Source organism: Schistocerca nitens, chromosome 3, assembly GCF_023898315.1.
Source record: "Schistocerca nitens isolate TAMUIC-IGC-003100 chromosome 3, iqSchNite1.1, whole genome shotgun sequence".
NCBI classification, from domain to species: domain Eukaryota; kingdom Metazoa; phylum Arthropoda; class Insecta; order Orthoptera; family Acrididae; genus Schistocerca; species Schistocerca nitens.
The window spans coordinates 874,270,783-874,296,392 of NC_064616.1; positions in this window are offsets into that span (position 1 = coordinate 874,270,783).

A 25,610-nucleotide genomic window follows, 5' to 3' on the forward strand; every position below is an offset into this window, starting at 1 on the left:
CTTCGTTAGGGAGGTATGGGCATTGAAAGGAACGTTAATTCTGCAAAATTGATGAGCTCAACTTGAACGTATACGCAATACAACTGGACTGTAACGTGATTTTTCGAAAACAATGTTACAGAGAAGTATAGTTATGTTACACATTTTTACATAATGTTTATTTACTTTGCATGTAGTACATAATGCAATACAACATGCATGTTACATGTATTCAGTTGAAAAAGACGTACCACATCTTTTACAAACGGATTTAACACTTATCGTACAGACATTGTACAGTTCACAGAACAGGTTCAAATATCCCACCATGAACGTCAACGCACTTTTGCACTCTAGCGATAACATGTTGTGTTGCTTGTTCAGTTGCCTGTGGTTCGTTCCTAATCAATGCAGCAGCGTCCATGATGCGACGAAGCAGTTCATCTCGTGTATTTACCTACACTTTGTGCACTTCTGATTTCATCCAACCCCGTAAACAGAAATCTAAAGGTGTAAGGTCAGGTGATCTTGGATGCCAGTTAATAGCACCGCCACGGCCAATCCAGCGATTATGGTAGGTGCGGTTGAGGTAACGTAAGGTAACATGTGGAGGGGCTCCGTCATGTTGAAAGAACATTCCAGTTCGCCTGGATAAACTAACGTCTTCTAATAGCTCCACAAATGTATTTTCCAAAAAATGCAGGCACCTCTCTCCCGTCAATCGCTGATTGATAATAAATGGACCTATCAAAAGGTTACCGATCATGCTACGAACTTGGAAATTACTATCCACTGAAGCGTGTGTATTTTCCCGTGACCATCGATGATTATTGTGTGTGTTGTTTATTCCATGTTCTGAAAACTGGGCTTCGTCAATGAATAGTATGTATGGAAGCAAATGACTATTCTCAGTTATCCAGTGTCAGAATTGAAATCGTTGGTCATTGCCGCCAACGTGGAGATTTTGGACACGCTGTTTGTGAAATGGATACAGGTTTTCTGCATGTAATGTTTCCCATACACGTGGCTGTGGGACATTCACATGCGGGGACATTCTTCGTATGCTCGTACAGGGACTTCGCTCAACATTTCCGATAATTTTTTCCTGTGCTTGCAAAGTTAGTTGACGTGCATGCTCGGACGAAAAATGTCCACTTGGAAGAGACCTGTTGCACGCAAAGAAACGCTTTGGAAAATAGCCCGCGATGAGGTAATCGTCGAGTCGGAAAGCGCCTGCGGTTTTCTTCTCTTGCGGCGGTAGCACTACCGTTGCAGAAGCCATAAACATACACCATATCTGCGTATTCCTCATTACTGTAGATGTGTGGCATTGTTAGCAGCGCTTGTACAAACACAGTTAACACCATACACTACACAGCTAACCGATCCGTCTCCGGTACACTACACAATGCGGCTTACACGGTAGAACTGAACAAACAACGAGTGATGTACTACGTACGTCACATGACCATTATACGTGGTAGATTGGATAACGTAAACATGGAAAGTACCCGTGCATCGTTTGCAAGAAAATCACGTTACAGTCCAGTTGTATTGCGTATACGTTCACGTTGTGCACATCCGTTTTGCAGAATTCTACATCTACATCTACATCCATACTCCGCAACCCACCTGACGGTGTGTGGCGGGGGGTACTTGAGTACCTCTATCGGTTCTCCCTTCTATTCCAGGCTCGTATTGTTCGTGGGAAGAAAGATTGTCGGTATGCATGTGTGTGGGCTCTAATCTCTCTGATTTTATCCTCATGGTCTCTTCGAGAGATATACGTAGGAGGGAGCAATATACTGCTTGACTCCTCAGTGAAGGTATGATCTCGAAACTTTAACAAAAGCCCGTACCGAGCTACTGAGCGTCTCTCCTGCAAAGTATTCCACTGGAGTTTATCTATCATCTCCGTAACGCTTTGGCGATTACTAAATGATCCTGTAACGAAGCGCGCTGCTCTCCGTTGGATCTTCTCTAACTCTTCTATCAACTCTCTCTAATACGGATTCCACACTGGTGAGCAATATTCAAGCAGTGGGCGAACAAGTGTACTGTAACCTACTTCCTTTGTTTTAGGATATCATTTCCTTAGGATTCTTCCAATGAATCTCAGTCTGGCATCTGCTTTACCGACGAACAACTTTATATGATCATTCCATTTTAAATCACTCCTAATGCCTACTCCCAGATAATTTATGGAATTAACTGCTTGCAGTTACTGACCTGCTATATTGTAACTAAATGATAAAGGATCTTTCTTTCTATGTATTCGCAGCACATTACACTTGTCTACATTGAGATTCACTTGCCATTCCCTGCACCATGCGTCAATACGTTGCAGATCCTCCGGCATTTCAGTACAATTTTCCATTGTTACAACCTCTCGATATACCACAGCTCATCCGCAAAAAGCCTCAGTGAACTTCCGATGTTATCCACAAGGTCATTTATGTATATTGTGAATAGTAACGGTCCTACGACAGTCCCCTGCGCCACACCTGAAATCACTCTTACTTCGGAAGACTTCTCTCCATTGAAAATGACATGCTGCGTCTGTTATCTAGGAACTCTTCAATCCAATCACACAATTGGTCTGATAGTCCATATGCTCTTACTTTGTTCATTAAACGACTGTAGGGAACTGTATCGAACGCCTTGCGGTAGTCAAGAAACATGGCATCTACCTGGGAACCCGTGTCTATGGCCCTCTGAGTCTCATGGACGAATAGCGCGAGCTGGGTTTCACACGATCGTCTTCTTCGAAACCCATGCTGATTCCTACAGAGTAGATTAAAGTTCCTTTCAATACCCATACCTCCATAACGTAGCATTTGCGGACCTATGTTCATACAACATTTTTTGTTCAGAATTACTTATACTACCACTGTTTAAAGTATTGACCTTTCCTCCCCAAACATCCTGTAGAATAGATGAGTTCAGGGGGCCATACTCATCACCATGCAGAATCTCGATGGTTTCATATGGCTAGTATCCTAGAGGCCAGACATTTTGTTCATTCGACCATGGGTGATACTATAGCTACGTAACATGCATTCTTAAATAACAAAACCCTGTGTTGTCCTCAATGGCGAGTATTCATCAGAGACATGGGTATTGTCAGGAGTGTCCCAGGGAAGTATGATAGTACCGCTGTTATTTTATGTAAACATAAATATCTGGCGGATAGTATAAGCATCAGTCTGCGGCTGTTTGCTGAGGATGCTGAGGCGTATAAGCAGGTGTCGTTGTTGAGTGACTGTAGGAGGATACAAGATGACACACAAAATTTCTAGTTGGCGTGATGAATGGCAGCTAGCTCTAAACGTGAAAAATGTAAGTTAAGCAGATGGTCAGGGGAAGCAAACATCTAATGTTCGAATACAGCACTATTAGCGTGGTGCTCGACATTCGCGTCGATCAAATATCTAGGGGTAACGTTGCAAGGCAGGACGAAATGAAACGCGTTTGTAAGGATTGTAGTAAGGAAGGCGAATGGCTGACTTCGGTTTACTGGTAGAATTTTAGGAAAGTGTGGTACAAAAATGCAAATATTAAGGAGATGCTTCAGGAACTCAAATGGGAATCACTGGAAAAACGGCGTTTGAGGCTGACAGCAGAACGATTCCACTGCCGCCAACGTACTTTTCGCATAAGGACCATGAAAATAAGAGTACAGAGACTGGTCCTCGTACGGAGGCATACACACAGGCGTTTTTCCCTCGCTCTGTATGCTAGTGGAACAGGAAATGTAATGACTAGTAACTGTACAGCCTGGCCGGCTGGAGTGGCCGTGCGGTTCTGGGCGCTACAGTCTGGAACCGAGCGACCGCTACGGTCGCAGGTTCGAATCCTGCCTCGGGCATGGATGTGTGTGATGTCCTTAGGTTAGTTAGGTTTAATTAGTTCTAAGTTCTGGGCGACTGATGACCTCAGAAGTTAAGTCGCATAGTGCTCAGAGCCATTTGAACTGTACAGCCTACCCTCCGTCACCCACCATATGGTGGCTTATGGAGTATGCATGTAGATGTAGAAATGAGCTTCTATGCAGTAAGATAAGTATTCACATGGAAAGTGCGACTATGTCTCAGCACTACGGCGGCTATTGCTGCAGCTTCCCTTGGAGCGGCAGAAGGTGGCGCGTCGGCGGTGGCTCTGAGGGGTACCGCGTCGCCTTTTCAGGCAAATCTCGGTACTGCAATACAACAACACGATGGACGTATTCGTGGGTGAAGACTCCGAGGAGAATGGACGAAGCTAGAATGCAAGGGTCATCGTCGTACGGAACCGCACCCAACGTGATGGCTTGGGGTATAGTTGTACATACAACACGGACCTATCTGGTTCGCACAGCTGGTAATCTGAACAGCAAATCATACATTCAGGATGAGATTTTCACTCTGCAGCGGAGTGTGCGCTGATATGAAACTTCCTGGCAGATTAAAACTGTGTGCCGGACCGAGACTCGAACTCGGGACCTTTGCCTTTCGCGGGCAAGTACTCTACCGACTGAGCTACCCAAGCACGACTCACGACCCGTCCTCACAGCTTTAATTCTGCCAGTACCTCGTCTCCTACCTTCCAAACTTCACAGAAGCTCTTCTGCGAACCAGCTTCTGTGAAGTTTGGAAGGTGAGAGACGAGGTAGTGGCAGAATTAAAGCTGTGAGGACGGTAGAGCACTTGCCCGCGAAAGGCAAAAGTCCTGAGTTCGAGTCTCGGTCCGGCACACAGTTTTAATCTGCCAGGAAGTTTCAAGTCATATATTAATGACGTGTTAAGGATGGTGGCAGTGGCTTGTTTTTGTTGTCACCGTGACATTATCTTTCAAATAGATAACGCAAGACCGTATGTATCCCGTGCTGTCCTGAGCTGCCTCGATACTGACAAGGGAACCTCCCCATCGCACCCCCCTCAGATTTAGTTATAAGCTGGCACAGTGGGTAGGCCTTGAAAAACTGAACACAGATCAATCGAGAAAACAGGAAGAAGTTGTGTGGAACTATGAAAAAAAAAATAAGCAAAATATACAAACTGAGTAATCCATACGCAACATAGACAACATCAAGGACAATGTGAGCTCAGCAGAGGCGTGGTCCCGTGGTTAGCGTGAGCAGCTGCGGAACGAGAGGTCCTTGGTGCAAGTCTTCCCTCAAGTGAAAAGTTTAATTTTTTTTATTTTCAGACAATTATTATCTGTCCGTCCGTCCGTCCGATGCGAGGTAACTGCGCCGTAGTATGGGGACGCTACACCTAAACAAACATCGAAACATATTCCTGTCATGCGACGCACATGCCGTCACCAGTGTCGTATAGAATATATCAGACGTGTTTTCCTGTGGAGGAATCGGTTGACCTATGACCTTGCGATCAAATGTTTTCGGTTCCCATTGGAGAGGCACGTCCTTTCGTCTACTAATCGCACTGTTTTGCGGAGCGGTCGCAAAACACAGGCACTAAACTTATTACAGTGAACAGAGACGTCAATGAACGAACGGACAGATCATAGCTTTGCGAAAATAAAGAACGTAAACTTTTCACTTGAGGGAAGACTTGAACCAAGGAACTCTCGTTCCGCAGCTGCTCACGCTAACCACGGGACCACGGCGCTCCTGAGCTCACGTTAGCCTTGATGTTGCCTATCTTACGCATGGACTACTCAGTTTGTATATTTTGCTTATTTTTTTCATAGTTCCACACAACTTCTTCCTGTTTTCTCGATTGATCTCTGTTCAGTTTTTCAAGGTCTATCCACTGTGCCAACTTATAACTAAGTCTGAGGGGGGTGCGATGGGGAGGTTCCCTTGTGAGTGTAATCGATTGCCGGCCGAAGTGGCCGTGCGGTTAAAGGCGCTGCAGTCTGGAACCGCAAGACCGCTACGGTCGCAGGTTCGAATCCTGCCTCGGGCATGGGTGTTTGTGATGTCATTAGGTTAGTTAGGTTTAACTAGTTCTAAGTTCTAGGGGACTAATGACCTCAGCAGTTGAGTCCCATAGTGCTCAGAGCCATTTGAACCATTTGTAATCGATTGTTGCACTGGCCAGCGTGTTTTCCACTCGCCATCCACTAAGACTGATGAACTCTTACACAGAGCTGATGCAGTGTGGAATTGTGCACCTGCATCTGCCCATTGCAGTCTAGCATGTTTCTGCCCATTCGTCAGAAGTAGGCGGAGAAGTAGACGACGCGCACGTAACCCATACCGTAATAAACGGCGGCGGACTGCCACCCTTGATAGTTTACGATGTTCCGCCAGAGCCGAGGAGGCCTCTGATCTGTCCTGTAACGCCATTCAGATGGGGTGTCGATCTTCTCGGAGGGCGGTCTGGGTGGTGCGACCTGACTCATTCGTCGTGTTCTAAGGCCTTCCGTAAACGATTTTGCATACATCCGTCGCACTGCCGAAACACTTCGTCCCACAGGAGCAGGAATTTCTCAGATGGAAATTGCCAATAATGCGCCATCTTTCAAACTCCTTGATTTGACGGTGCGGTTCGAGCATACGTCTGTGAGGCATCCTGCACGTCTGCTCAAGTCAAACTGATCCATTAACTTCGGCTTATAGTGACAACGAGAGCCGCAGGAAGGTGGTGTTGCGTCGCAATATCGATGTTGACCTTGAAACCGCCGGCTGACATGGTTCAGATGCTAATCATTTCAGCAGAACATAGTAATGTACATGTACATATGAACCCTCTATCCCTAGTCGTTCAAGGCGTTCTGCTTTTTCCTGAACATGAGCGTAGAACTTAGTGCGTAGCCTGTCTGCAGCCACTATGCAGCTACAGTGGCAGCCCTGTGTGCATGTCGCATCCTGTATACCCCCAAACCTGCGACAAATTTAACTGCCGTGTGTATACTTCCTACTATACTCTATACGACAATAAGTAAAATTTCGTTATTTGCTATCCTTCCCAGTTTGCAATTTTAATGGCCAGAAGTTTACACCCCGCTACCTTCTTGGCAAGTGGTACGCATCGGTTCAAATTGTTTTCGACGTAATCCTATAGTGATAGCAGCGTATAACGTGACTCGTGACTCCAAGCAACTTTTTTACAAGTTTCTGGCACCCCATGGCGTTATGTCCGCTCCTGTACTAATCTTTGCCCCCTGTGACGTGCGGGCAACGGCCGGTTCCCGTCAGATCACCGACGTGAAGCGCTGTCGGGCGTGGCCGGCGCTTGGATGGGTGACCATCCGGACCGCCATGCAGTGTTGCCATTTTTCAGGGTGCACTCAGCCTCGTGATGCCAATTGAGGAGCTACTCGGCCGAATAGTAGCGACTCCGGTCAAAGAAAACCATCACAACGATCGGGAGAGAGGTATGCTGACCACACGCCCCTCCTATCCGCATCCTCATTTGAGGATGACACGGCGGTCGGATGGTCCCGATGGGCCACTTGTGGCATGAAGACGGAGAGCTTCTGTGACGTGCGGTGAGCAGAGCTGCACGTGTAGGGCAATAACCTATATGCCCATAGTGGGGTGATTCTGTGTGGTGTGGCTGCTCGCCGATCATTGACTACCAGTACCGAATCGGCGAGTGATCTGGTGTTCTGATACCCCTACATCCGCTGTTACAATCCTTGACAATCGTCGGTGGTCTCTGCCATCAACGTGTTCCCCCTGACATTTGACTCTGCCCACGACAATTGCCCCAAATGGTTCAAATGGCTCTGAGCACTATGGGACTCAACTGCTGAGGTCATTAGTCCCCTAGAACTTAGAACTAGTTAAACCTAACTAACCTAAGGACATCACAAACATCCATGCCCGAGGCAGGATTCGAACCTGCGACCGTAGCGGTCTTGCGGTTCCAGACTGCAGCGCCTTTAACCGCACGGCCACTTCGGCCGGCCAATTGCCCCAGAATGGAGGAAGTCACACTACATCCTTGTCGCGGCTGGTCCCGGCGGAGGTTCGAGTCCTCCCTCGGGCATGGGTGGGTGTGTTTGTCCTTAGGATAATTTAGGTTAAGTAGTGTGTAAGCTTAGAGACTGATGACCTTAGCAGTTAAGTCCCATAAAATTTCACACACATTTGAACATTTTTTTGAACATCCGTGTCACTGTGGGGACATGAAAAGACCAGTGCTCGCAATACCTCGTAGATAGACTGCCCCACGCATTGAACGCCCTCAATCTGGCTACAATCAAATGCGCTGTCATCGCTTTGATGGCCCATTCTGCAGCCGACTGTTAAAATAGTATAATAACTGATGACATCGAGTCACGAGTCACACTCTATTCTCCGTGGAGACAAGAAAATTTTCACTTTCCTGCACATCAGCTACCTCAATTTCAATTGCTCATCAGTGTATTTTACCTTCAAAGTATTTGCTGTCAAGCCATATGGTTTAAAAACTTCCTGACAGATGACTGTATCCCAGTTCTGGACACAAACTCAGAAGGTTTGCCTTTGGCTAGCAATTGTTGTATCGACTCGGCTACCCAGGCAAAACTCACGACCTCCATCTCAGCCTTACTCCAGCCAGTATTTTTCTCCCACCTTCTAATTTTCACAGAAGTTCGTCTTCAAACCTTGCTGAACCAGCACTTCTGGGAGAAGGGAAGGCAAGTTTTGAACGTAGGAGAGAGCAACTGGCGGAAGTATGGCTGTGATGGTCGGTCGTTAGTCATGCCTGGGTAGCTCAGTCGCTAGAGCAATTGTCGGCGAAAGGCAAAGCTTCCGGGTTCACGTCCCTCTCCAGCATACAATTTTAACCTGTCAGGAAGCTTCAAAATCAGCGGAAATTCCACTGCTGAGCGGAAATTCTGTCTCGTGGTTTTATTTGTGATGTATGCGTCGTTAAACCACAATGTTTAACTGTTTTCGCATCTGCCTTGAAATCCTAATTATATCTCTGGAATATTGACACTGATGTCTCAGACATAGTGTGCTCAACCATCATGTGTAAAGCGTCCATCACCATCTCGTCCGCCGGCCGGTGTGGCCGAGCGGTTCTAGGCGCTTCAGTCTGGAACCGCGCGACCGCTACGGTCGCAGATTCGAATCCTGCCTCGGGCATGGATGTGTGTGGTGTCCTTATGTTAGTTAGATTTAAGTAGTTCTAAGTTCTAGGGGACTGATGACCTCAGATGTTAAGTCCCATAGTGCTCAGGGCCATTTTTTGAACCATCTCGTCCGGATCGTAACACAATCCACATCATTATCACTAGTGTTTAATAAAATACCCCAGATGAATACTCTTTCACTGTGTTTTAAACGAATATCGTTATCTGTTTTAACAGAAAAATACATTTCTGTACATTTTAAATTATGTTTTCTGGAACAGCAGCAATAGGCCGGTTACCTACTCGCCCCATAAATTCCCATTCAAATGGTTCAAATAGCTCTGAGCACTATGATACTTAACATCTGTGGTCATCAGTCCCCTAGAACTTAGAACTACTTAAACCTAACTAACCTAAGGACATCACACAACACCCAGCCATCACGAGGCAGAGAAAATCCCTGACCCCGCCGGGAATCGAACCCGGGAACCCGGGCGTGGGAAGCGAGAACGCTACCGCACGACCACGAGATGCGGGCAAATTCCTATTCTCAGCCGACAATGTAATTATCCGTTGAAGCAGAAAACGTCTTAGACTTATGTCACCGACTCGCCTTAGAAATGGTGGGATAATAATCAGCCGGAATGTTGTTATAAAAATAATGATGACCTTGCTGCGTTATAGAAAATGAAACGCGTAATTTATATATGTTTGTCACTGCAATAGAGATGATTATTTTTTAACTGGTCGCAGATTCGAATCCTGCCTCGGGTATGGATGTGTGTGGTGTCCTTATTTTAGTTAGGTTTAAGTAGTGCAGTGGAAGAGAAGTAAGATTTCAGCATTCCATATGCTTGATCCTTGTCATTCCTGTACAGGCGACAGCATACCCCGACTGACGCATAGTGGACGAAAACTTTCCACTTACCGGAGATTATATGTAAACTGTTCCAGAACTGGGATCATACTGTGACACAGCTCTAAATTGGGAACGACGTTGCGTCAGCTACAAGCCACGTGCTACCCGCACAATGGTGGCTGCAACCTCTGTTCGACTGTAATGGCTAACTGGGCCAACACATCGACAGTGACACTATTATTTCCGCCCGTGTCTCTTTCCACATCTACATCAATGTTCTGCAAGCCAGACAACGGTATGTGGCGGAGAGTACTTGTAGTACTGCTATCTGATCCCCTCATCCTCGTTCCCTTCGCGAATGGCGTATGATTGGCGGTAAATCTCTGTATTTTTGAAAGTCTCTTCGGGTTTGCTGCCTGATCCTAAAATCAACTTAACTCGATATTTCGGCGATCCAACTGGTCGCCATCTTCAGGAAATGCTGCTTCTGCTGATAAGTCCCGCTGAGAACTGACGCCAGGTTGCAAATCGACGTCCTATATAGGCCACCGTTCAGTACACGGCGCATGCGCCGCCCATCACGGTTTCTGCCTTCCAAAACAGGGAGGTGGCGCCGCCCTTAGTGAAACACTGCTGGCAACGATTTATCGCAATCACGGCCGCACCAAAGAACGTTCAGTTTTGATGCGAAATAATATGGGATTCCATGTTTTGCTAAGAGGAAACCCATTGTCTCTGTTGATTAAATTATCAGCCAACCTAATTTCAATCGCCTCTTTATAGACACTGTTCCAAAAACCTCACTGTTTTTGGAAGGCAGAAACCGTGATGGGCGGCGCATGCGCCGTGTACTGAACGGTGGCCTATATAGGACGTCGATTTGCAACCTGGCGTCAGTTCTCAGCGGGACTCATCAGCAGAAGCAGCATTTCCTGAAGATGGCGAACAGTTGGATCTTCGAAATATCGAGTCAAGTTGATTTTAGGATCCGGCAGCAAACCCGAAGAGACTTTCAACACTTATTACGCCGGGAAAGCCTACGTAATCAAATCTCTGTATTAGCTCTAAATTTCTCGAGTTTTCTCGTTGTGATCGTTTTGCGAGACGTATTTGTGAGGAAGTAATATGTTGTCAGAATCTTCCCGGAGCCGCGCAGGATAGCCGCGCGGTCTAAAGGCGTCTTGTCACGGTCCGCGCGGCTTCCCCCGTCGGAGGTTCGAGTCCTCCCTCGGGCATGGGTGTGTATGTCGTCCTTAACGAAGTTAAATAGTGTGTAAGCTTAGGGACCGATGACCTCAGCAGTTTGGTCCCATAAGACCTTACCACAAATTTCCAAATTTTTCTTCCCGGAACGTACTCGCTCGGAATTTCAATATTAAGCAACTGCTTGAGGCACAACTGTCTTGTAGCGTCTGACAACGGAGTTTTTTTGAACATACCTCTATCGCTCTTGCGCCGGCTAAATGATCTTGTGACGAGGCGCAATGTTCTTTGTTGGATATTCTCTAGCTCTTCTGTTAGATTACCTGGTAAGGACCCAAGAGGTATGAGCAGTATTCAAGAATCGAGTTTTCTTATGAATCTCAGTCTAGCATATGCTTCTCCTACTATTTTCTCACATGGTCATTCCAATTAAGGACGCTCTGGATATTTACTGCTAGATATTTCAAGGTATATACTGGTTCCAAGCAATTTGTTATCAATGATGTAGCGCTACAGTAGTGGTTTTTTTCCTATGTACGCACAATCTGTTGAAGATCAACTGCCGGTCCCTGCAACATTCATCAATCCTCTGCAGGTCGTTTTGCAAATCGCTACAGTCTACTGGCATTGCTACCTTCTTGTAGACAACCATATCATCTGCAAATAGCCTTACGGATTTCCCCATATTTTTTACTATATCATTTGTATATGTTGTAAACAATAATGGTCCTGTCACACTTCCTTGCAGTACTTCTGAAATTAACTTTACATCTGTTGATTGTGTTCCGTGAAGACCGACGTGTTGGTTTCTCTCTGCAAAGAAGTCTTGAATCCAGTAGCATATCTGGGCCGATATTCGGTAACCTCGTGATTTTTTTTTTCAATAAACGACAGTGTGGGACGGTGTCAAATGCCTTCCTGAACTCAAAGAACACGGCCTCAGCCTGAACGCCGTTGTCTGCAGCGCTATGGATCTCCTGGAGAAACAGAGCGAGTTGCGTTTCGCAAGATCTCTGTTTGCGGAATCCATGTAGATTTTTATTGCGTAGATTTTCGTTCTCCGAAATCGTCATTATTCTGAGCATAAAACATCTTCGATAATTCTACAACAGATTGGCGTCAACGATATACGAGGGTCACTCCAAAAGAAATGCACACTATTTTTGTAAAAATACAGTTTCCATTCTGCAAGTGTGAAAGTTTTACAGTGTGTAGATACATCCTACCCGCTTGTTTTCAAACTTAATTCAGCCTGTTCCCGTGAGTGGCGCCGTCAGAGCATGTCTTCAAGATGGCTGCTACACTTGACGATCGTCAGAAGCAATGTGCTGTCATAGAATTCCTGTGCTGTGAAAACGAGGCAGTGGGAAACATCCACAAGAGGTTGAAAAAGGTGTATGGAGATGCTGCTGTCGATCGCAGTACTGTTAGTCGGTGGGCAAGCAGGTTACATGATGAAAGGGGGCACGGCAATATTGAGGATTGTCCTCGCAGCGGCAGGCCTCGTACTGCACACACTCCAGACAATGTGCAGAGAGTCAACGAATTGGTGACTGCTGACAGACGCATCACAGTGAACGAATTGTCCACGCTACGTTGGGATAGGAGAAGGAAGTGTTTGTAGAATACTGAAAGTGTTGGCGTTAAAAAAGGTTTGTGCCCGATAGGTTCCCAGGATGTCGACAGTGGCTCACAAAGGAACAAGAAAAACGGTATGCAGCGAACTTTTGGAACAGTACGGGAATGGTGGAGATGAATTTCTTGGAAGAATAGTGACAGGTGATGAAACATGGCTCCATCATTTTTCTCCAGAGACGAGGAGGCAATCAATGGAGTGGCATCATGCCAATTCACCCAAGCAAAAAAATTCAAAACACCTTCTGCTGGGAAAGTTATGGCTACAGTGTTTTTCGATTCCGAAGGATTCTTGCTTGTGGACATCATGCCTTCTGCTGGGAAAGTTATGGCTACGGTGTTTTTCGATTCCGAAGGATTCTTGCTTGTGGACATCATGCCAAGTGAAACCACCATCAATTCTGATGCATATGTGACGACACTGAAGAAAGTTCAAGCTCGACTGAGTCGTGTTCGACCACATCGGCAAAAGCTGGATGTTCTACTGTTGCACGACAATGCACAGCCACATGTCAGTCATGGAAGCGATCACAAAACTCGGATGGACAACACTGAAACACCCGCCTTACAGTCCTGACTTGCCTCCATGTGACTATCATTTCTTTGGGAAACTGAAAGACTCTCTTCGTGGAACAAGGTTTTAAGATTATGACTCCCTTGTGCACGCTACCTAACAGTGGCTCCAACAGGTTGGTCCAGAATTTTACCGTGCGGGTATACAGGCGCTGGTTCCAAGATGGCGTAAGGCAGTTGAGAGGGATGGAAATTATGTGGAGAAATGAAAATATTGTTCCTAGAGGATTTATCTACACACTGTAAAACTTTCAGACATGTAGAATAAAAGATGGATTTAAAAAAAAATAGTGTGCATTTCTTTTGGAGTGACCCTCGTAGGTCTATAATGATATGCATCTGTCCTACTACCCTTCTTGAAAGCGGGAAAGACTTGGGCTTTTTTCCAGTCGACAGATACCTTCCTTGTTCCAGAAACATACGATAAACTGCTACTTGCAGGGTAGCAACCTCTGTCGTATAATCTATGTAGAATCTTACAGATATCTCATCTGGTCCTGATGCCTTTCCACTACTAAGCGATCGTAGTTGCTTTTCCTTTCCGCAGTCACTTATCGTCATATCTGCCTTTTCGATGTTAGAACGATGATTGACAGAAGGAACTGTTTTACGATGTTCTGCGGTGAAACAGTTTCTGAAGATCGAATCCAGTATTTCAGCTTTCTCTCTATCATCTTCCGTTTCGGTGCCAGTTTGGTTCCTGAGTGAATGAATAACTCTATGCCAGCTATGTTCATGTCTCTAGGCTAACTCTTACATTGTCTAGCAGACAATGTCCCCAGTGTATATCTTCGATGTTATATTCTGGTTTCGTAAAGTAAAGCAGTAGTCCGTCTTTTTTTTTTTTTTTTTTTTTAGTATTATTTCACATAGTGTGTTCTGTAAACAAATGACAGCAATTTCGAGAAACAGTGCTTTATCAAGTTTCGTTAAAAGAATGGATTACCAAGGACCTTTTGAGTCCATTGGACCCAGAAAAAAGCACAATGATTAGACGGGAAATCAGCCGTGTTCTATTCAATGGCAGCGTCGCGCCGTTCGAGTTAAGTGATTTATGGACCTCATGGTAACCTTAAGTACGGAGGACCAGATGGGTTGTTAAATCCAGTTCGCGGTTCTCCGTCTTCACCGCAAAAGTGGTTTTTATTCTCAGATGGAACATTTTAAACTCATTTCGAGACGGGGGCAGGGTGGTTGGGCTTGGAGCATCTCAAAAATGGTTCAAATGACTCTGAGCACTATGGGACTTAACTTCTAAGGTCATCAGTCCCCTAGAACTTAGAACTACTTAAACCTAACTAACCTAAGGACATCACACACATCCATACCTGAGGCAGGATTCGAACCTGCGACCATAGCGGTCGCGCGGTTCCAGACTGTAGCGCCTAGAAACGCTCGGCCAACCCGGCCGGCTGCAGCATCTCCCGCCACAAACTGGGTCTGGGGGACCCTCGACCCCGCCTCCTTTTCCAGCTGTCTTGGTGATCCCTCTTTCACTGTATTTTAATTGCTTTTATATGTGGTTAGCCCCATTTTTTCAGACGGACCATATTTAAATTTTTAGGAGTAGCACTTCGATGAGTAGCGGCTGCTGTTACCCTCTTTAACACTTTGACCATACCGGATCGAGGGTGGGACGGCTGTAAAAGTGGTGGTCCCCAGTGCATTCAAAGCCCTGGGGTAAACTCGCCTAGCCCCACTCATCTCCTGATCTGGCTGCTTTTTTCACCTTAACTGACTATCCAACTGATGTCCATTTCATTTTTAGCCACCTCACTTCCAGTACTACTAGTCTCCCAGTTAGAAGGCATTCTTTGCCCTGTAACTGACGTCGCCCTTAATAAAGCTGGTGGGGGTTCAGATGCGGGTGAGGTTTCTCTCGTCACAGATGAGGCCTGGGAGACTCCTCGCCTGTTCTGACTTACGCACCGGCCCGACCAATATTCTTTTAGTTCTCTGTAAATTATTTCGCAGCTCTGGCATCAGTATTGCTTTAAGGCCTCGATTTTTCCGCTCTTACATACTTTAGAAGTTCGATCAAATTTCTGGCTGACGTCAGTAACTCCAGAAGAACTATCTCTTTACTGAGGGACTGATGACCTAGCTGTTTAGTTTCTTAAACTCCATCCAGCCACCAACAAAATCAAGTTCGTCTCGAAAGAGGGTACTGGGCCTTAACAACTACCTGCTTATACTCAGCCACAATGTGACTAAAACTTTTACAGTACTTAAGCAGTTTGTGTATTATGTCAAGGGAATAGGTTTTCATAGTAATTTATGGCATTTTCGTAAGGCCAAAAGATGGAAGTCGCAGTGGAAGGTCTTCAACAGCGGCAACTGATCCAAATATCGAAAAATTATATAACTGGTGACATCTGTTGTGAGAAAGGAAAAAGACAGGGAGTATAATTCGATTGATTCGACCAAATGAACTCAACATCTGTGTTTCAGAAATCGTCAGTACTGGTGATGAACTCCGGAGTGTGCAATAAGAACATACTGGTGAAGGAACAATAAGGGAACATCTGCGCCATTTGTATGGAAAGAAAAGCTGCAGAACTGGGAAGTCAAAGAAGAGGAGGGTGGATGGGTACTGGCAACTGGTAAGAAGCCTGAGGAAAACAGAATACAGTCTGATGGTTTTCCGTACATATAAAACTGTTTTTTTCAACTACAGGAGAAAGTATAGAGGGGCCGTATATACACTTTCTGAGAAAAGGAGTGAAGCACCCAGAGCGGGAGGAGGAAACGAAATGAAACTTCAAAGGTTCGGCGATGATGCGCTTTTCTCTAAGACAGCAACAGCGCCAGAAGGCACTATCGATTTGTAGAATGGTGAACGGTGCAGGCACTGGCAGTTGACCCTGAACGTAAATAAATCTAACAAATTGCGCATTCATAGGAAAATAAATCCACTACTGCAGAACTACGCTATTGATGACAAATTGCTGGAAATAGTATGCACCGTAAAATATCTAGGAGTAACAATCCAGTACGAACGCAAGTGGAATGACCACCTAAAGCAAATAGGGAAAGCAGAAGCCAAACTATAGCTGATTTACGAAGGCAGTGGCATACAAGGCTCTTGTTCGACCTATTCTTGAATATTATTCATCTACCTGGTATTCTTATCAGCTAGGACGGATAGAAGAGATAGAGAAGATCCAACGCAGAGCGGTGCGTTCCGTCACGAGATCGTTTAGACGGCGCGAGAGCGATACGGAAATGCTCATCAAATTCCAAAAAAATGGTTCAAATGGCTCTGAGCACTATGGGACTCAACTGCTGTGGTCATAAGTCCCCTAGAACTTAGAACTACTTAAACCTAACTAACCTAAGGACATCACACATCCATGCCCGAGGCAGGATTCGAACATGCGACCGTAGCGGTCGTGCGGTTCCAGACTGTAGCGCCTTTAACCGCTCGGCCACTCCGGCCGGCCATCAAATTCCAGTGCCAGACGTTACAAGAGAGGCGTTGAGCACCACGGAGTGGTTTACTACTAAAATTTCAAGAGTACTCATTCCCTGAAGAGTGTGCCAACAATTTGATTCCTCTCACATATACCTCGCGAGGTGTCACGACGAGAAAATTCGAGCAATTAGAGCTAATACATAGTATTAGTGGCAATCATTCTTCCCAGGCGCCACTCTCGAGTGGAACAAGGAAGATGCGATCAGGTAGTGGTATCAGAAGTACTCTCCGCCACACACCTTTAGGTGGCTTGCAGATTATGCTGTAGATGAAGATGTAGAATGTCCGTGACGTAGTGTAGTGCCGTCAGAGATCCCTTAATCACTACCAGCCATGAGCCGAAATCGTACCCGATGGCTATCCTAACCACGACATCAAGAATAACACCGCTGTGCCTCTCGAGAACATTGGAAGAATGGGGCCTCTTCACAGGTCACCATCATACTCTCCGATGATGGTCATTTCGGATAGTGAATAATTAGGGTCCATCGATGAACACAGTGCGATGCTATGCACAAGCAGTCCGTGCTTCTTAGTTATGACACCACTCCAGACGCAGTCGTTTGTGTTGTGACGTTAACGGCAGCCTAAGGATGGGACGGTTATTCTCTCATCTGGCTGTCGCAATTCTCCGACCAATGGTGCGGGATGATACAGAATATTATAGACAGTCCATTACTTGTTATGGTTGGCGGTCGCAAATGGTAAGGGGTGTCAATGGCAAATGGCTCTGAGCACTATGGGACTTAACATCTACGGTCATCAGTCCCCTAGAACTTAGAACTACTTAAACTTAACTAACCTAAGGACAGCACACAACACCCAGCCATCATGAGGCAGAGAAAATCCCTGACCCCGCCGGGAATCGAACCCGGGAACCCGGGCGTGGGAAGCGAGAACGCTACCGCACGACCACGAGATGCGGGCCGGTAAGGGGTGTCGATGTGCTTGATTCACAATACAGTTATCCTGCCTTGTGGAAGTCAGGAATGGTCTACCGAAACCTTGGCGACGGGCATCTCTTGCCTTCACGCTCCCATGCGGTCCATCATCATGCAACTGTCACACCAGAATGCCCCACAAATCTGGATACTGCACGATTCGACTAGCCATCCAAATGGAGGCCCACAAAGAAGCCTCTTTCAAACTCTGTGCGTTGCTGATAACACTGTCTCACACGAGTACGCATCATCTCTGTGTCCTTCATAGTAATCACTCAGCATCTCTTTCTTTTCGCGTCCCTTGTATACACCCCACTAAGGCTGGTAGCAAAATTTAACATGAACAACACTAATGCACCCTGACGGCTGTTCTACCTATCGCAGGGAAATGAAAATCTAATTATTTACGTAGCCTCCGATTCTGAGTGGTATACGAAGTTACATTGACACCCGACCATGTTTTCTGGATGCTTCACTTTTTCTGTCAGGCAGTATAGAACTAGGAGTAGAAAATTCACAGAAAAGCCCAGTTGTGATCAGGGAGCCTAGGAGGGTAAAAACAGGTAGGAAGAAGAAAGTACCACTTCTCAGTTAGAAGATTGACTAGGTAAGAGTCCCAGGTCATGAGCATTTTTAGCAAAATGTGGGACCAAATCAAGTGCTTCAGAATTTAGACCCATTAAGGAGTGATTTCACAGAGGATGAGATATTAGACGTGGTAGTGGTAATGATGATAGCAGTAGAGGAAGAAAAAGAACAAAATAGTCTCTTTCACTTATGACACCAACATGTATTTTGTTAATGACCACATCCAACGATACTTTATTGGGCGTTAATTCGAGGCTGGAGATGGTTATGATGACGGCTGACACGAGACAGGTTGCTCTAGTACAGTACCATTCCAGTCTAGCAATGTATGAAGCCCCCACAAAGTAAGTAGTGGGGCAAAGAGGGTTCTGGGGGTCTTTTGATGTCAGACTGATGTGCTAATTAATTAAATTCATCAATTAAACCACCCCTCGCCTTAAGCTATTGTTCTGCTAATTGATTTATGACCCTCTGAGGGTCGATTTATGACCCCTGGGGATAATCTGTCCTTCTGAGAACCCCACCTCCCCCTCCCCCTCCCCCTCCTCCTCCATCACACCTCTGAGAAAAGAGACACTTTTTTTGGTCACTCATCCCCAGTTCTGATCTACTTTTCCCCACCTGGGAAATCGCCCAGGCCTCCTTCCCCTCCCCAATTTCCCCCCCTCCTCTTCCCATCAGGAAACTGGCAGGAAAAAGGCTCAGTCTGAGATAAGATGCTGGAGAGGAAGGATCTCACGACACGACATTCAAATCAATGCCTACAATCCGTAAAAACAAATCTCTTAAAGGATACTCTGTCGTCCATCTGTCTGTCCCTTAGTTAAGACCCCTTTTTCTAAGGAACGAATAGAGGTATCAAGTCGAAATTTATGTCAGCTACTAAGGTCTATAGTCTTTTGGCGCCGTAAAAAATTTAAGCTTCTAAGTCAATGCAGTCAAAAGATATGGCCATTTATGACACATATTTTGATACTTCCAAACTCACTCATCAAAACCAATAGGTGATCTACAGGGTGATTCAAAAAGAATACCACAACTTTAGGAATTTAAAACTCTGCAACGACAAAAGGCAGAGCTAAGCACTATCTGTCGGCGAATTAAGGGAGCTATAAAGTTTCATTTAGTTGTACATTTGTTCGCTTGAGGCGCTGTTGACTAGGCGTCAGCGTCAGTTGATGCTAAGATGGCGACCGCTCAACAGAAAGCTTTTTGTGTTATTGATTACGGCAGAAGTGAATCGACGACAGTTGTTCAGCGTGCATTTCGAACGAAGTATGGTGTTAAACCTCCTGATAGGTGGTGTATTAAACGTTGGTATAAACAGTTTACAGAGAATGGGTGTTTGTGCAAAGTGAAAAGTTCTGGACGGCCGAGAACGAGTGATGAAAATGTAGCACGCATCCAGCAAGCATTTGTTCGCAGCCCAGGAAAATCGACTCGCAGAGCTAGCAGAGAGCTGCAAATTCCACAATCAACTGTATGGAGAGTCCTACGAAAAAGGTTAGTTATGAAACCTGAACGTCAACTACCCGAGGCGATGGATCGGCCGCCAGGCAGCCCGTGACAGAGCACTTCATCACTGGCCTCCAAGAAGCCCTGATCTTACCCCCTGCGATTTTTTCTTATGGGGGTATGTTAAGGATATAGTGTTTTGGCCACCTCTCCCAGCCACCATTGATGATTTGAAACGAGAAATAACAGCAGCTATCCAAACTGTTGCGCCTGATATGCTACAGAGAGTGTGGAACGAGTTGGAGTATCGGGTTGATATTGCTCGTGTGTCTGGAGGGGGCCATATTGAACATCTCTGAACTTGTTTTTGAGTGAAAAAAAAACCTTTTTAAATACTCTTTGTAATGATGTATAACAGAAGGTTATATTATGTTTCTTTGATTAAATACACATTTTTAAAGTTGTGGTATTCTTTTTGAATCACCCTGTATATTGTCTATACATAATTATATCTATACATAATTACCTTTGTACAGAACCCTCAGAGTGTAATTCCTACTCTCAGTTGCCTGGTTTTTAATCAATTGAATTAAGTTTTGGAGAAAGCATCAACTCCTAAAAATTAGACAGCGTTATGTATAGACAAGTATATGTAAAAACAAAAATCATAAACCATTAGAACACTCATAAATACCCTTCTCCATTTTGGTAAATTAAATCTGGTCAACACTGCTGCAAGGATAGCTGTTGTTGTTGTTGTTGTGGTCTTCAGTCCTGAAACTGGTTTGATGCAGCTCAGCATGCTACTCTATCCTGTGCAAGCTTCTTCATCTCCCAGTACTTATTACAACCTACATCCTTCTGAATCTGCTTAGTGTATTCATCTCTTCGTCTCCCTCTACGATTTTTACCCTCCACGCTGCCCTCCAATGCTAAATTTGTGATCCCTTGATGCCTCAGAATATGCCCTACCAACCGGTCCCTTCTTCTTGTCAAGTTGTGCCACAAACTCCTCTTCTCCCCAATTCTATTCAGTACCATCTCATTAATTGTGTGACCTACCCATCCAATCTTCAGCATTCTTCTGTAGGATCACATTTCGAAAGCTTCTATTCTCTTCTTGTCCAAACTATTTATCGTCCATGTTTCACTTCCATACATGGCTACACTCCATACAAATACTTTCAGAAAAGACTTCCTGACACTTAAATCTATACTCGATATTAACAAATTTCTTTTCTTCAGAAACGCTTTCCTTATCATTGCGGTCTACATTTTATATGCTCTCTACTTCGACCATCATCAGTTATTTTGCTCCCCAAATAGAAAAACTCCTTTACTACTTTATGTGTCTTATTTCCCAATCTAATTCCCTCAGCATCACCCAACTTAATTCGAATACATTCCATTATCCTCGTTTTGCTTTTGTTGATGTTCATCTTATTTCCTCCTTTCGAGACACTGTCCATTCCATTCAACTGCTCTTCCAAGTCCTTTGCTGTCTCTGACAGAATTGCAATGTCATCGGCGAACTTCAAAGTTTTTATTTCTTTTGTATGGATTTTAATACCTACTCCGAATTTTTCTTTTGTTTCCTTTACTGCTTGCTCAATATACAGATTGAATAACCTCGGGGATAGGCTACAAACCTGTCTCACTCCCTTCCCAATCACTGCTTTCTTTCATGTCCCTCGACTCTTATAACTGCCATCTGGTTTCTGTACAAATTGTAAATAGCCTTTCGCTCCCTGTATTTTACCTCTGCCACCTTTACAATTTGAAACAGAGTATTCCAGTCAACATTGTCAAAAGCTTTCTCTAATCTACAAATGCTAGAAACGTAGGTTTGCCTTTCCTTAATTCCTTAATCTTTCTTCTAAGATAAGTCGTAAAGTCAGTCAGTATTGCCTCACGTGTTCCAATATTTCTACGGAATCCAAACTGATCTTCCCCGAGGTCGGCTTCTACCAGTTTTTCGATTCGTCTGTAAAGAATTCGTGTTAGTATTTTGCAGCTGCGACTTATTAAACTGATAGTTCGGTAATTTTCACATCCGTCAACACCTGCTTTCTTTGGGATTGGAATTATTATATTCTTCTTGAAGTCTGAGGGTATTTCGTCTGTTTCATACATCTTGCTCACCAGATGGTAGAGTTATGTCAGGAATGGCTCTCCCAAGGCCATCAGTAGTTCTAATGGAATGTTGTCTACTCCCGGGGTTTTGTTTCGACTCAGGTCTTTCAGTGCTCTGTCAAACTCTTCACGCAGTATCGCCCTTGTATAGACCCTCTATATACTCCTTCCACCTTTCTGCTTTGCCTTCTTTGCTTGGAACTGGCTTTCCATCTGAGCTCTTGATATTCATACAAGTGGTTTTCTGTTCTCCAAAGGTCTCTTTAATTTTCCTGTAGGCAGTATCTATCTTACCCCTAGTGAGATAAGCCTCTACATCCTTACATTTGTCCTTTAACCATCCCTGCTTAGGCATTTTGCGTTTCCTGTCGATCTCATTTTTGAGACGTTTGTATTCCTTTTTGCCTGCTTCATTTACTGCATTTTTATATTTTCTCCTTTCATCAATTAAATTCAATATTTATTCTGTTACCCGAGAATTTCTACTAGCCCTCGTCTTTTTACCTACTTGATCCTCTGCTGCCATCACTACTTCAGCCCTCAGAGCTACCCATTCTTCTTCTACTGTATTTCTTTCCTCCAGTCCTTGCAATTGTTCCCTTATGCTCTCCCTGAAACTCTGTACAACCTCTGGTTTAGTCAGTTTATCCAGGTCCCATCTCCTTAAATTCCCATCTTTTTGCAGTTTCTTCAGTTTTAATCTACAGTTCATAACCAACAGATTGTGGTCAGAGTCCACATCTGCTCCTGGAAAAGTCTTACAATTTAAAACCTTGTTCCTCAATCTCTGTCTTACCATTATACAATCTATCTGATGCCTTCTAGTATCTGCAGGATTCTTCCATGTATACAACCTTCTTTTATGATTCTTGAACCAAGTGTTAACTATGATTAAGTTATGCTCTGTGCAAAATTCTACCAGACGGTTTCCTCTTTGATTTCTTACCCCCAATCCATATTCACTACTATGTTTCCTTCTCTCCCTTTTCTTACTCTCGAATTCCAGTCACCCGTGACTATTAAATTTTCGTCTCCCTTCACTAGCTAGAGCTCTATAAAGTACCTTTGATTCCCTTTTATACTGGAAAAAAAATCTACACGACACCAGCAACCCATATATTCATCAATACAAAATACATAAATATTTATCTGTACCAGTGCAGCTGGGTGTTCTACTCTAAGTTAAAGACAATTCGTCAATACCTGCATTTAAATTGAATATTACTTGTCCATAGAAAAATAGCATATGCGTTATAGCACGAAATAAACTAATAAAAATCTGCATAACGGAATAGATATCGCAGGTCAGTATATCAGCATACCTGTCACACCAAATCTCAGCACGCCCCATCCTCAAACTCTTAGTTTCCTCAGATCAATAGGAAAGAATCATAATGAGCGAGGTATCCTAATTTTATCGCAGTTTCAAAACATTTTGCAGTAGACTATTGATTGAACTAACAATGTCAGAAAATTACGAAACATGTTATGCTGAAAAAGAGTACAAAATATAAAATATTGTCAAACGGGGGACAGTGAAAAAATACAACAGCTTACTAAAAAGTCACATCAATAGGTCATTCGAAGGAAATAGAAAATTTGTGGCATATTTTATAGTATTTCAAAGAATATACAAAAAATCTAAAAATATACGTATCTTCTGGAAAATGTAACACAGCAAATATAACGATTCGATTATCCATCACGCAAATATGAAATCATCAAAACAGCACAAAAATCAGAAAAGTTCAACTGGCATAGGTGACGTACCAGTTTGTAAATGGAAAGAGTACAAAGAAAGCATCCGCACTGCATAAAAATTATTCTTCTAATATAGGTAATTGTTCAGGTTCTCTGCGCGCCTCCTTAGCTGAGTGGAAACGTGTTTGCCTACTGTGCTGCGGGCCTGTGTTCGATTCCCGTTGTCCTCATCATCATCTCATCATTACCGATGTGCAAGTAGCCCAATGTGTCGTCACCTGAAATTAGACTTGCAACCCGGCTGCCGAACTTCCCTGGATGGGGTGTCCTGACAATCAGTGCCACACGATCATTTCATTTCTTTCCAGAGTATCTAAAATAGGCAAGAGTTTCATCTTTACTGAAGAAAGGTAACTCAAAAGATGTATTAAATTGCAAGCTTATCCCTCAATCTCGAAAACAGCACACAAATTATAAAATAAATACCAAGGAATTACCTAAGTAAATATAATAACGGCACATTTCGGATTCCGAAGTAATGGAATCACTCACAGCAGAGGTTACAAAATTGAAACATATTCGCTACACAGGGAAGACCATATTACCAGCACAATTTTGGACCTGTCTCCTACTGTCTATAAAATTTTACTAATGAAGCCAGAATGATTAGGAACAACAGAAGTAGTCAGTATCTAGATCATACCTTGTATGGAAAACTGGATGCGGGGTGGCAGGTAATAAGCAAATAGTCGATACTTCATTATGTCGTTATGAAAAGACACTTAAATTGTCTGTGCATGCTTTACAACTACCGCCGCCGTTTACAAAGGCCTGAAAACTACACTCCTGGAAATTGAAATAAGAACACCGTGAATTCATTGTCCCAGGAAGGGGAAACTTTATTGACACATTCCTGGGGTCAGATACATCACATGATCACACTGACAGAACCACAGGCACATAGACACAGGCAACAGAGCATGCACAATGTCGGCACTAGTACAGTGTATATCCACCTTTCGCAGCAATGCAGGCTGCTATTCTCCCATGGAGACGATCGTAGAGATGCTGGATGTAGTCCTGTGGAACGGCTTGCCATGCCATTTCCACCTGGCGCCTCAGTTGGACCAGCGTTCGTGCTGGACGTGCAGACCGCGTGAGACGACGCTTCATCCAGTCCCAAACATGCTCAATGGGGGACAGATCCGGAGATCTTGCTGGCCAGGGTAGTTGACTTACACCTTCTAGAGCACGTTGGGTGGCACGGGATACACGCGGACGTGCATTGTCCTGTTGGAACAGCAAGTTCCCTTGCCGGTCTAGGAATGGTAGAACGATGGGTTCGATGACGGTTTGGATGTACCATGCACTATTCAGTGTCCCCTCGACGATCACCAGTGGTGTACGGCCAGTGTAGGAGATCGCTCCCCACACCATGATGCCGGGTGTTGGCCCTGTGTGCCTCGGTCATATGCAGTCCTGATTGTGGCGCTCACCTGCACGGCGCCAAACACGCATACGACCATCATTGGCACCAAGGCAGAAGCGACTCTCATCGCTGAAGACGATACGTCTCCATTCGTCCCTCCATTCACGCCTGTCGCGACAACACTGGAGGTGGGCTGCACGATGTTGCGGCGTGAGCGGAAGACGGCCTAACGGTGTGCGGGACCGTAGCCCAGCTTCATGGAGACGGTTGCGAATGGTCCTCGCCGATACCCCAGGAGCAACAGTGTCCCTAATTTGCTGGGAAGTGGCGGTGCGGTCCCCTACGGCACTGCGTACGATCCTACGGTCTTGGCGTGCATCCGTGCGTCGCTGCGGTCCGGTCCCAGGTCGACGGGCACGTGCACCTTCCGCCGACCACTGGCGACAACATCGATGTACTGTGGAGACCTCACGCCCCACGTGTTCAGCAATTCGACGGTACGTCCACCCGGCCTCCCGCATGCCCACTATACGCCCTCGCTCAAAGTCCGTCAACTGCACATACGGTTCACGTCCACGCTGTCGCGGCATGCTACCAGTGTTAAAGACTGCGATGGAGCTC